We start from the raw sequence: 13210 nt of genomic DNA, 5'->3' as shown, positions 1-13210 counted from the left end.
CTCCAGCAGTGAGGCAAGCCGAATGTGGAGTAGGGCATCAGAGTAGGGCATTTAATAAATAAATGAATAAAAATAATGAGTATCCAATAAATGTTCACCTTTTTTTAAAAAAAAAAAAAGGTACCTGGGTGCACACCCTAATGAAATGTGCTGTGCACGCCTATGTATATAAGTACAGAGAAATAAGTCTGAATAAACATCCTGAAACAAGATAATCAATTTGGCCTCCTTTTTTTCTCTCGTAATGGGCTAGCAGTCCAAGCTCTCCTGAATTTCCAGCACACACACACACACCATGCCCCAACCATGCACCATGGCCTGTTGACTGTTTGATAAGGAGCTGCTTTAACAGTCCCAAAATAGGCCGCAGAGGCAGGTTTGTCAAGCCCCTGCATAGACTCCGCATTTCAATGCCAGAGCAGCTGTTCCTTTTAGACCCCCATGCACCTGACAGCAGAGATAAGTAACACAAAAGCGCCACCCGGTGACAAGAAGAGGAACAGACACAGCATTTTCCTTAGCACAGTCTGGCCATCGCAGGTGAGGGCAATGCACTAACGTCTCTGGAGCAGCCCTAAATGACTGCTAAAAGAGTCTTCATAATGGGTGATCGCATTCAGAAGGAAAGGGGGGAGCGGAGCCATTAGCCAAAGTGAGGGCTCAGTTCTGCATTTCTGTACTACAGACAGAGGAAAGCCATTGTAAAGGGCAAATGCCCCCCCCCCAAAAAATTCCTACTGTCTTGGAACCATCTGCAAGGGTTTCCAGCCTTTTTTTTTTTTCCTGACGCTGTTCCTTTAACAGCAGCCTGACCAGCAGTAATTTAGTAGGTGAAGCTTTCCCCCATCATTTTATCTCCATGTCAGGGGATTAAGGAGGCTTTGCCTACTTCATCTATCCGCGCGTCAGACTGCTGCTAAAGGCAAAGAAGCAAGGTCAGTGGAAGAGATGGCAGCTCCAAGCTTAATTTGGCTCTAGCAAGAAGTGTAAATCAGGAAATGGCCGACCGGCGATTTGTGGGCTTCATTTGTCCTCTGGGGTAATTCTGCCTGGCCTTCAAGAGCCCGGTGTTTCTGGGTGTGATTACATTGAGCCCATATAGGGGACACCTCTTGATGCTCCTCCAGCAACAACCCTTTGTGTAAGTTGTCTCTGTCTAGTATCCAAAAAGTTTGCTCTGTCTTTTTCTCCTTGGAATTCAGTTTCAACTTCCACTTCGGTTGCAGTCTCCAGATCTTGTTATTTCCTGGCTAGATTAAAGAATCTCCCAGCTTCCAAGAGTTCCCTTCAGCAACTCAGCCCCCTTCCCCGCCCCCTTTCTTTAATAACATCATGACAGGAACCCATCATCTCTGTGTCCTATGCTGTCATAAAAGGACTGCACAGCCTTTCCATAACCCTGGAGAAGACAGCCCCTGTCTACATCTTAAGCAAAAGGATTCTAATCCACAGCCTGATGAACAGAGATTAAAAGAACAGGGAGAGTTCCTGCACTGTTTTATTTCTCCTTGGTGAAGTTTGAAGCTATGGACAGGCGCAGTCCCTTGCACACTAAAGAACCTGTAGGCCAAGCTAGATGACATGCGGAGATTTCACAGTAATCTCTTGCAAATTTGGGTGAGGGTGGATTTCCCTACCTCCTCCTTTCTTTGTTCATATACCCCAGTTTCCCTTTTCCATGGTGTAGTTTGCTGGCTGTTGGGAATTCAAAGACTGTGCCGCTCTCCTCTGACCCCCTTAACTCAGCCCCATCGGCCATATTGTCCACCAGACCCCACTGCTTGTGACTCCTTAGCCCCGCCTCTCATGACCCCTTGGCCCTCCTTTTCATGAGCCATCTTCTGCCCTGGGCCTGAGCCCCATAGCTTTTCAGTACCTAGCACCAACCCTGCTTTGCTCACTGGCCACTCACCCTTCCCTTTATGCCATCACTACTCCCCAGCGAATGTTGAGGCTGAGTGGAAGGCTAAGTAAGTGAGTTTCCCACTCAGAATCACTTCCTCCCCTGCCTACCATGTTCTCTGTCATTGCATGTATCCTGCACACTGCCCTCAACTGCCATGGCTTGCTTGTCCTCAGAATCCTGCATATTTAACCTTAAAGTCTCCTACACACCCAAAATAAAATATTATTTGGCTGCATGCCTTCACAGTCCACCACCACCCATCACTAAAGCCCCATTTCTGCTCATTTTCTAGCCTTATTTTGATGCCCAGGAGGACATCCAAATACAGGACACCCTGTTTGAAAATAGGGTGGGGGGTCAAAATGCTTATTTAAAAACCCAAAAGAGTATGTGTTCTTAATTTCTATATTTGAAATACGTTGGGGGAAATAGAGTCCCGAGACATTTGCTTCTGCCTTCCTGGAATTCTTGTCATCATTCAAGCTGATGTGCCAACCCCCACGAGCATATCTGCCATGACAGTTTATTAAAATGTGTCAGTTAAAAGTCTCTGGTTTTAAAATAATAATTGCAGAGTTCAATTATGATCTCTTTCTATGTATAATTTTGAAAAGGGAGCAAGCAAGCACACCAGTAATGGAAGCAAAGACCTGACAGTGCCATCAGATGTAATCAAGGAGATGTGGGAAAAGCTCCTTCCAAATGTTCCCATCAGTGTAAATTATGAATGGCAACCTGTAGCAAAAGAAGAAGAAAAAGGATGCCAAACTGAAGAGGTGAGTGTTACTTCAGGCTTTGCTTTGTGAATCTTCATCCCAGGTTCACATTTTTGTCTGAAGTCATGCCATCCTCTGAAACTTGATTCTCTAAAGCAGGGATGCGGGATGTGTAACTCTCCAGTCTCCAGATGTTTTGAGACTGCAACTTCCATCAGCCCTCACCGTTCTCTAGGCTGGCTAAAGCCAATGAGAGTTGCAGTCCAACAACGTAGAATCATAGAGTCATAGAATAGTAGAGTTGGAAGGGGCTTACAAGGCCATCGAGTCCAACGCCCTGCTCATTGCAGGAATCTGTCTTAAAGCATCCTTGACAGATGGCTGTCCAGCTGCCTCTTGAAGGCCTCTAGTGTGGGAGAGCCCACGACCTCCCTATGTAATTGGTTCCATTGTCATACTGCTCTAACAGTCAGGAAGTTTTTCCTGACATCTGGAGGGCTACACATTGTCCCACTCTAAACACAAGCATTATTTCAGGAATCGGACAGCATGCAGACACATTAAGCATTTGTTTAATGCTATTTCTATCCCATCCTTCATTAAAATCGCATGGCACATACCAAATTAAAACAATAAAATACAATAAACAACCTTAAAACAATAAAACACAATGCATCTAATAAAAACAATAACAATACAGAACAGAGATCCAGTTAATTGGTCACTCATAAATCCCAAAGCAAACTGGCTGTGGAATGCTGGGAGTTGTAGGACTTTTTTCTGTCTAAACATGCATAGGATTGCAGCCTTAGTGAGTTTATGGCAGACAAGAACAAGGGGCATCCTGGTTTACACCAGCCAGGACACTAAATATGCTGAGAAAGTACCACCCACCCTCTCCCACTACCCATGCTGTAATGTTTAGCTACAACAAAACATGTTGAATTGAACCTGGGCCAGATCTACACCATGCAGGATATAACACTATGGGCATGTCTACACCATACGTGTAGAGGTAGGGAGGTGGGATGATCCCAGACTTACCTCTTTCCGGGATCATCCCAGGGTGTCTACACGCAGTGTACGATGTCCACGGAGGAAGAGGATGTCACGCCTGCCATTTTGTTTTGATTTTTTTAATTGAAAAGGAGAGCAGAAGTACTCCATTGCAAAGATATATAGATAGATATATACCCTATTTCTTCGATTCTAAGACACACTTTTTTCCCCATATAAACATCTCTAAAAATGAGGTGCGTCTTAGAATCGCGGGTGTGTCTTAGGGTTTTTTGTTGGTGGTGGTGATACTGAAATTAGTGTGCATCTTACAATCAATGGTGTCTTACAATCGAAGAAATAAGGTATACATAATATATATTCTCATTCACTCCACCCCACCCTCAATGACCACAGAGCTCCAGAGGAGCTCCACGCCCCATGCCTGGTTCCCAGCTTCTTGCGGTTACTTGTGAGGAGCCGGGATGAAACCAGGACAGCCAGTCACACATCCCACAGTCTCGAGATCATCCCGAGACTGCAGGACAAGTCAGGATTAAAGGGTAGGGTGATATCCCAGGGAAAGGGAGGGATCATCTCTCTCTGCTCCCAGGATCCCCTGTGTGTCATGTATATCACCCCATCTAAACATGCCCTATGAAAGTGGGTTGAAAACAGTATATGGAATGTGTCATGGGCCCCAACAGTTGTCAGTGCACTTCAATACTGTTATAAAGTAGTAGCGTAGATCCTAACCTAGGAGCTGTCTTCCCAACACAGGGTTGGGATCACTTCCCTCCTCAACTTCACTCTTTCCATCTCCCGGGGCAGCTGTGATTAATCCCGATTCTGAGGAGGGAGCATGAGGTTTCTGGGCAGCCATCCAGGTCCCAGAGCTTCACTTCCCTCTTCCTGGTGGAAGGTGACCAATCGCTGGTCGCCTTCCACCAGGCTCCATCCTCAGGTTGAACCTGGATTGGCCACGGAGCATTGTTACACAGTGGAAACGCCATGTTGCTGATGCTATCTTTGAAAAGGACAGGATAAATCTCTGACTTTTTCAAAGTGCAGCATCGTGGGGAAGCCCTGTGATGGCTGTGAACCTGCAGCTGCGTCCTCTAACTGATGCGGTGCAGATTTACAGCCACTGCAGGGCTTTCCCCACATGTAGACAGACCCTAGAAATAAACAGGAAGCCTGTACAGCTGATGATGGCATTACATTATCAGAATGACCAGTCCCATAAGTATCCTAGCAGCTCTAGTTTGGAATAGCTGAAAGTTTCAAACTGTCTTCAAAGGTAGCCCCACGTAACAGATTGTGTAGTAATCCAACTCAGTAGTTACTAGAGCAGCAGGGTACCTCGGGCCAGACAGGGCTGCTGCTATATGAGCCTAAACTCTTAACTTATGAGCTGTGGAAAGAGAGTGGCATTTCCCAGTGTTCCCCCACACCACACACAAACACACACACACACACACACTACACCACTGGATTAAGGACTTATAAGTACAGTCAAACCTTTGTTGGTGGAGAGATCAATTTTACAGTCTTTTCTTTCTCCTCTACTTTCTTTTTGCACGTCTCACTTTAGGATTCTCTTCTTCCTTTCTGAGGTAATAAAACACAGACGTGCCTTAGCAATCCATAGCCTTCTCTTCTTTTCTGAAAGGCACTTCATCCCAATCATAAAACAGTGACAACTTTGGAAAAGGAACTGTGTTATGCAGAGAAGGATGTTGGGCGTCATCCATAAGACAGAGAAGAGGTTTTTTGCTGAATCTAAAATAACAGCTCTGACAGGAAATCCATTTCTTCCCTGAAAAACGGGGAATTAAATTAGCAAAGATAGTGCTCTCCAGCGAAAGTGCTGCTCAGCGGTCGACTAAAGTAAGTGATTAACCTGACATAAGTGGACCACGGTTCTCGTCTCCTGGGAAATTTGTTGTGTTTAAATGCAAACAAAACAACAACTAGAACAACACTTGAAGCCCCCCCCCCACTCCATGATTAATGTAGTTCCTACCCTGTTTATTATATCTCCTTTTTCTCGATCCAGGCCCAGCATCAAGGGTAGGCATGACGGGGCACTTGCCCCAGAAGGGACCTACTGACAAGAGCCTCCTGCAGCTGCTCTTCCTTTTCACAATTACAACCTGCTTGTTGTCCACCTGCCTCTCACTGTGGCCCAGACAAAGGTGGTGGTGGCAAGAAGGAGGGGCAGTAGATGCCACAGCCTGCTTTCTCACTGGCTCTTTGCCCATCAAGCAAGATGAGGATAAGTACACTTCTGCCACGCCTGGCGCAGCCTGGGCATGGGGAAGCCTTTGTGGGTGGGGGAAAGAGAAGACACGTGCCCACCAGCCATTGGCAGAGCACAGTATGGTGCCACGAGGTTGGGAGGGGTCAAAATGTGTATAAAAGAGAACTTGCCCTTCCAGCCTCCTCTTTGTTTGCACGGCTCCCTCCCCCTCTATAGGCAGTGTGAGCTTGCTGGTTGCCATTAGGGGGCCGAGTAGGATTTTTTTTTACTCATGTTCTGAATTGTTCATGGGGTTTTTTCACCTACTCCACACTGTAAGACAGCTAGGGAATATTAAATAGGTTGATTTGTTGATTCACAATTTGGTCACATTTGTTTATAGGTGGCTAGGTACGGGCATTCCAGAGCGGGATTTAGGATTGGTGAGCATTCACAGGCACTGTTCGGGTGACTGGTAAGTTCTGAGGCTCTCAGCTTTGAGCCCTGCGGCCTAGCTGGGAGATAAGGCTTACCTTTGAGGCCAACTCTTCTCACCCACTCAGAGCCCTGTGGCCTGAGTTGGGGGTGACACTGGAAGGTCTCCCAACCCCACAAGGGGTAGGCCCATGGGGAAGGCGAATGGTGCAGCGCCAACATGCAGGCCATGAATGCCTCGCCCAACTTAGATGGGTCTATCTCAGGCCTTACTGGATACCCTATAGGATTCCACCCCTTTGCAGATCTTAAATAAATGTGGCCCTGTTTAACTCCAATTGTACATGTCTCATCTCTTATTTATTGACCTACGCACCACAAGGAGCAATAGCAACCAGTGACAGTGACAAAGCAGACTCAGTGACAGAGGGCCCCCACTGAGGGTATCTCACCCAAGAATCCTCAAAAACTTGGACCTGGCACTGTCTCCATTCATCCAAGATGGCTCACAATAAGTAGTGGTAGTAGTAACAACAGCAATCATCATCACAAAAGCATTGCATTAAAACAAAGCAATCAAATAAGCATATAAGTAAGACAGTAACAAAATGTTTTTAAGTAGAAGCCGTTCATTTAGCATGAGTCATCAAGTGTTCACTTGCCAAATTGTGAGAAATCAAGTGAGGAATATGCATGTATGAATCCAGTCAGGCATAAATGTGGCACCGGAGACCACATGGTTTTAAAGAAGTAAGTATATAAGTAAGTATATATATATATATATATATATATATATATATATATATATGAAGTAACATCGGGGCCTGCTCCTGCTGGACTCTTCCCCCCCCCCACAGGGCAAACTGCAATCTTGGCCCTGTGGGGAAGAAGAAGGACCGAGGGGACAGGAGCAGGCAGAAGTAACATCGGGGCCTGCTCCTGCTGGACTCTCTCTCTCTCTCTCTCTCTCTCTCTCTCTTTCTTTCTTTCTCTCTCCTCCCTCCCTCCCTCCTTGACTCCTTTTTCTTGTGTATCATGTCTTTATTAGATTGTAAGCCTGAGGGCAGGGACTGTCTTTTTTGCTAAGTGTAAGCCGCTCCGTGAGCCTTTTTTGGCTGAGGAGCGGGGTATAAGTATGATAAATAAATAAATAAAATAAATAAGGAAGCGCCTTGCTAGATTTCACCAAGCTCCATTTATTACCCCCAGAATTCTTGTTGCAGCAGTGGCCAGCAGTGGCCAGCCATGCGCTGGTCAGTAAGCCAGTTGCATGAAGGAAGCCTGCAAGCAGGATGTGAAAGCGAAAGGCCATCAAGGGATATCAGAGAAATCTGCCACCGAATCAAGTGAGTTCGGATTTCTATAACACGCAGATTCTGCAGCAGAACAGCTCTTTCTGAGTTGCCCAGATCCCATGGACTCCTGGACTAGTTTTTTTAAAACTTTCCAGAATTTTATGCAAATTTAGTCGTAGAAAAATTCATAAAATAAAAAATACCAGATGAAAATGTGTCTTTCATCATAAAGTATAAAAATGTGCATTTTGGAGAGATTTGTGCATTTCGAGGGGATTTGCACATTTTTGCAAGTGTGAAATCCGGATCCGGAGCTTCGCAGCGAAGCGGAGCGGACCATAGGCAGACCCGATCTGGAAGTTGCGAATCTGGAAGAGAAGTGGATCGGGGGGTCTGTGCACACCCCTAGTTCATGATTCCAGCCACTCCATTCCATTTTCCCATCCAGCCCCCGTTTACCAGGTTTTTGCACCAACAGTTATTCAGCATTCGACTCCCACCGAGCATGCTCAGTCCTCATTGGCTGTTTTGGGATTACCACCCACCCATGCACCCTTGAAAAGGGAGAGGTCCCCTAAAGACTTCAATTTGGCTTTTTATATAGTCTTCATGGTTTTTGAGGCTGTTCTCAAGGCAATTTTTATCTGTTAGGAATATACCACCATGATTGATTTTTTTCCAGAAAGGTGGTATAGAAATGTTTTAATTAAATAAATACTATTTTTGTACTTCCACAAACTTTGGGGTTTTCCAAAGCCTGCTGATGTTTTCTTCTTGTGTGTGGATGGTGCCGTTTTGACTACATAAAGACAAGCACTCAGAGAACTCGGATCACTATTGGTGTTTGTTTATAATATCTGCTCATACACCTATCTTCCATTGATTTGGGCTAGATCTACACTACTGCTTTATAGTAGTATTGAAATGCACCGACAACTGTTGGGGCACAACCCATATTCCATATACTGCTTTCATAGTGTTATATCCTGCTTTTTATTCCACATTCATAATGATTTGACACAAGATGTAGATCTGGCCTTGGACAATCCATTTTAAAAGCCATCTATGTTGGTGCCCATTACTGCTCGTGCCATCATGAGCAACTTCTTCCACCTCTTTAGAGAGAACCAGTTTGTTAAAAGTGAGCATCACCTCTTTCGCCAGCTCCGGCTTTCCCACTTACAGTGTAAGTGTTTAATTTGAAGGCATGTCTTGATATACTCTGTGTGAAATACACCATCTTGTGCAAAGTCTCCATTGGGACAAACCAAAGTTAAACGTGTGCTTCCCTTTCATTCAGAAGCACATGAAAACATGAAATAGTTCACACACAATTCCTGGCAAACAAAAACACAAGGAACAAACCAGTCCATGTAATTTGGCAGCTTGATGGAAAGAAAGAAGAGTGTTTTTTGAAATATTAAAAGGTGGAATATTTTCAAGCATCTTTTCAGCATGTGTTTGAAAGCCTGTGTGCATGGCAGACAGAACTCCAGAGACCAACACTTCTAAAGAATTATACCTTTTCCCAAGCACACATGCCACCACCATGCCTAGCAAGTCACACTATAGTGCCCTGAGTTTTCATGTAGGTCCGATTGGCATGGGGGGAGGGGGACAAAGCACACTTTCCAGGGCCTACAGAAAGTGTGCTTCACTGAGCACTGGTCTGGGCTGTCTTCCCAGAAGAGGGCTGGCCAAGCAGGTGAGCCCCCATGAGTTCTCTAGTCCCAAGTTACCTCTGATGAAGAACGTTCTACTCACATTCAAGTGAACATAAGTAGAACTCCATCCAGCAAGATGGAAAACTGAGGGGTGGGGCCTAACAGAAATAGGTACATATTGTCATGGATGCTGGGAGATGTAGTCCAAAACATCTGTGGGATGTTTCCCAACCTGCTGCCCTTCAAAATATGTTTGGTCACAACTACCAACTGCTCCGTCAAGCATGGCTAAGGGCCAAGAGCGCTCTGCATTGTAGCTCAAAACATCCGGAGGGCACCAGTTTGGGGCCAGCCAGCATGGACATGCTTCATAGGTTTAAAGGTGTTCCTCTGCTCCAAAGGCATGCGCACGCATGCACACACACCTATCTGTGTGTGTGCAGTGGATATATCAATGCAAGAAGACCCTTCCTATACACACACACACACCCCTCACAGAGACACCCACTTGCCTGTCATAATGGAAGGCATTTCGCTAGTCATTAATTTCAAAGCTCAAATATTGCTAGATCATGTAGATCTGTCTCCTTCGAAAGAGAAAATAAAAGTCAGCGTGTTACAGGGCTGTCACCTCACCATCGGCTCTTCTCAGAAAGCGATTGATTCCCCGTCATTGTCTTCCTGCTAAAATCACAGTCTGCCCTTCTAGCTGATTGAGATGCATCTGTGTAGAGCTGCCCTTCCATCACCTGCCTGCTGTTCCTCCTTATTATTCCATCCTCCACCTTCGCATTCTCTGTCACAAGGAAGAGTAAGGCCTCCTTTTTAAAAGAAGCAGGAAGTAGTTTCCAGAGTTTCTTCAAAAGTAACTCCAAGGTGGGCCTGACAGGGCTGATTCTTGCTCTTTCTCTCTCATCCCCTCATCGGGATGCTCTCCCTCGCTTGGGGGAATGAGTACATGCTCTGTGATCAGAAGCCTGCTAAATCACTCACTGATATGCATTGCTCTATGCAAAATGCTGCAGTTCCAGCTTCTGAGGCTTCTCACTGGAGTTAGCAGGCGCAATGGCCCCTTTCAGCTGAGCATGTCCATGCAGCCATTAGTGGCGGATGCTGAGTACTTGGGTGGCTGGCTGGTTCCTGTATTTCATTCACTATTGAGCTTCTTTTAATATGCATGGAGACTGAGCACAATCTCCTGGCTTGTCAGGTGGAGAAAGCCGCTGGGTGGCAAAAGAATCCCCCAACATCTAGTGGAAAACACGTCCTTTATTACAAATCAGTGAGAAACCAAAGATATCATCAGCCAGCAGATCACACAGTTTGCAGAATGAACAGAATGAGTTTGCAGAATATTTATTAAACACTGTAGACATTGATGCCCTACTCTGTGCTCGGCTTGCCTGACTGTGGGCCGTTGCAGGTGGAGGGGAAATAAGGAGTTGCTCCACAAGTCGCAGCATTGGTGGGGCTTTGTGGTGACACTGGCCTTTTCATTCCTGCTGCCGGGAGCAATGATGCTCTCTCAGAGGCAGTAGTTCTTTGGCATGGCAATGGAGCAGCCAGAGGGCCATTCCCGCTGTATCTGGATCCCCCTCTGGATCCCTACTCAATGTCCCCCTCAATTCAGCACATTGCTTAAGACATTAGGGTGTGCCTGGGCACACCCGGCACACCCCTTGAGCATGCCTATGTTTTTGATCAGGATTGAACCAGTTCACACCTTCTGGGCCAAACATGGACTCAGAAGCAATCTATGTTCGAATCCCAAACATTGCTTAACTTGCAATGTGATTCGCGGACCAAAAAAATGTGTTCCAGGATGCATACATTTGAAAAATGTGCACAAAAAAATGTGTACTTTGACAAATACACACAAATGTATTCTAATATATGGGAGAATGCATACATTCTAAAAATGAGCACAATTGATGCATATGTTTGGGGAAATATGCATGAAAATACACACAGATTTTCGGGCAAAAAGAAAAAGCAAAGCTCTGATACAGACTCAAGTTGGAATTTGGAGAACTTCATCAAGTGCAGGTTTTGCTGAGTCACATATCCCTAAACAAAGAGTCAAGCATCCTGTTTTCAACAGTAGCCAGCAAATACCTCCATAAAACTCACAAGAGGGGCATGAAAGAAGCCTCCTCCTGTTGTTTGTCCACAGCATCTCGTATTCAGAGGTATATTTCCAATGAATATGGAGGTTCCTCTGTTTAGACATCATTAGCAATAGAGCTCCTTTGAGTCTTCAAAGTACTTCACATATATTATCCCAGCAATCCTCACAACACACTTTTACAGGCACATATTTGTTACCGTCCCACATAGTGTGGGTCTAAGGCTAGATAACGAGTTTCAACTGGGGCATGATTTGAAGAGAGGCTTTCCCAATTTGTAGCTTGCACACTTAACCACTTAACACCAGAAGAATGACTATCTCCCAGAAACACCTTTTGGAATTTTCCAAAAAGGTAGGAGCCGAACATGTTATCCCTTCCACCACTCCAGCTCTACCAGTTGATCCAGAACGATACTGTGGTTGCGTCGCAAGGTCCAGGAAAAGCGAAAGGGTCTTGCTTCTCATGTCTCACTTTTGGTTAAAATCAGCCAGCATAAAACTAGTAGATTAATCAACTAAAGCTTTTGTTGATTAATTGTTGGTGGCCAATTTAAACCAGCAGGCTTGTGAGTTAAGAACACACTGGCTCATCATGCTGAGGCTATTTCAGTTTTGGGATGCAGAATACAACTGTAATAGCCGATAAAAAAGAAAAAAAGAAAGATGACATTTCCATCTAATATTAGTGGTATATAACATCTTGTTGTATAAACTACTCATTAAGTCACATTTGTTTTAATATGACAGTCTTCTTCTTAGTCATGCACAAACCTTGCTTGTCAACATTCACGTGTAAATGTCAACATTCACAACATTTTCACCCATTTACAGTAATGTTACCAAATTATATTCTTCCAATTGTTCTGTAGTATTATGATTTGGGGATTATATTTTCCCATGATTATATTACTTTATGGTGTGTGTTTTTATGCACACAGCTGTCCCCTGGGCTCAGAAAACTAATAAATAAAGAGAAATGTCCCTCATGAAACTATCCAATTTTAGGAAATCAAATAATAGCTGAATCTTTACTTCGGGGAGTGGTATTTTTATTTTTTGCTGCTTAAGCCTCTGTGTCTTGAAGGCATTAACCTCTCCACCTAAGAAATCAATATAAACACTGAAGAATGTCTATCAGAAGATTTTACCTCCATCTCTTGATGCCATTGCTTGTTAAATCTCATGAAAAATGGAAAACGTTCAGTGAGAATGAAGGAAAAGGGAATTTTTAGATACAATGCCAGTGGGGGTTGGGTTAAATACAATGTCCTTTAGCCAAGGAAACTTGAATGTCTTTTCTATGAGAACAGAAGTGAATCATGCATTAGCCAGAATTCTGTGGAATTCAAATCCAGATGAGGGTTTCTGTCTCCCTGAGGAAAGAAATGAAAAATATCAGCAATCTACATGCCGTGGTGCTGGCATGCCAACCAAAATGGCTACTTATGTCTCACCAAAAAAGAGGAAATGCATCACCAAGAAAGGGGACAAAAGGTTATACAGATTTGCATAACATTTGCATATGCTAATTTATATGTATAGATGTAAATTTAGAAATAATTATTATAATTTTAATAGAAATATAGTCTATCACACCATAGTGCAGAAGACTGTAACCAAGGGACCCGTGGCAAGTGCTGTTGGTGAGCCACTTCAAAGCCCCTGGGCTCTTCCTTCTGTTGGTTCTTGATCTTTAAACTGGACTCAGACTGAACAGTCCTTCAACAGAGCAGGGTGGGCAGCACAAAGCTCACATGCACCCTCTGACCCTGAGCTGCCCACCCCCAGTGCCCCTGAAAGCCAGGAAAAAATATTTCCAAAAATGACA

Source organism: Elgaria multicarinata, chromosome 8 (assembly GCF_023053635.1).
Source record: "Elgaria multicarinata webbii isolate HBS135686 ecotype San Diego chromosome 8, rElgMul1.1.pri, whole genome shotgun sequence".
NCBI lineage: Eukaryota > Metazoa > Chordata > Lepidosauria > Squamata > Anguidae > Elgaria > Elgaria multicarinata.
Note: the sequence above shows the minus strand (reverse complement) of the source record.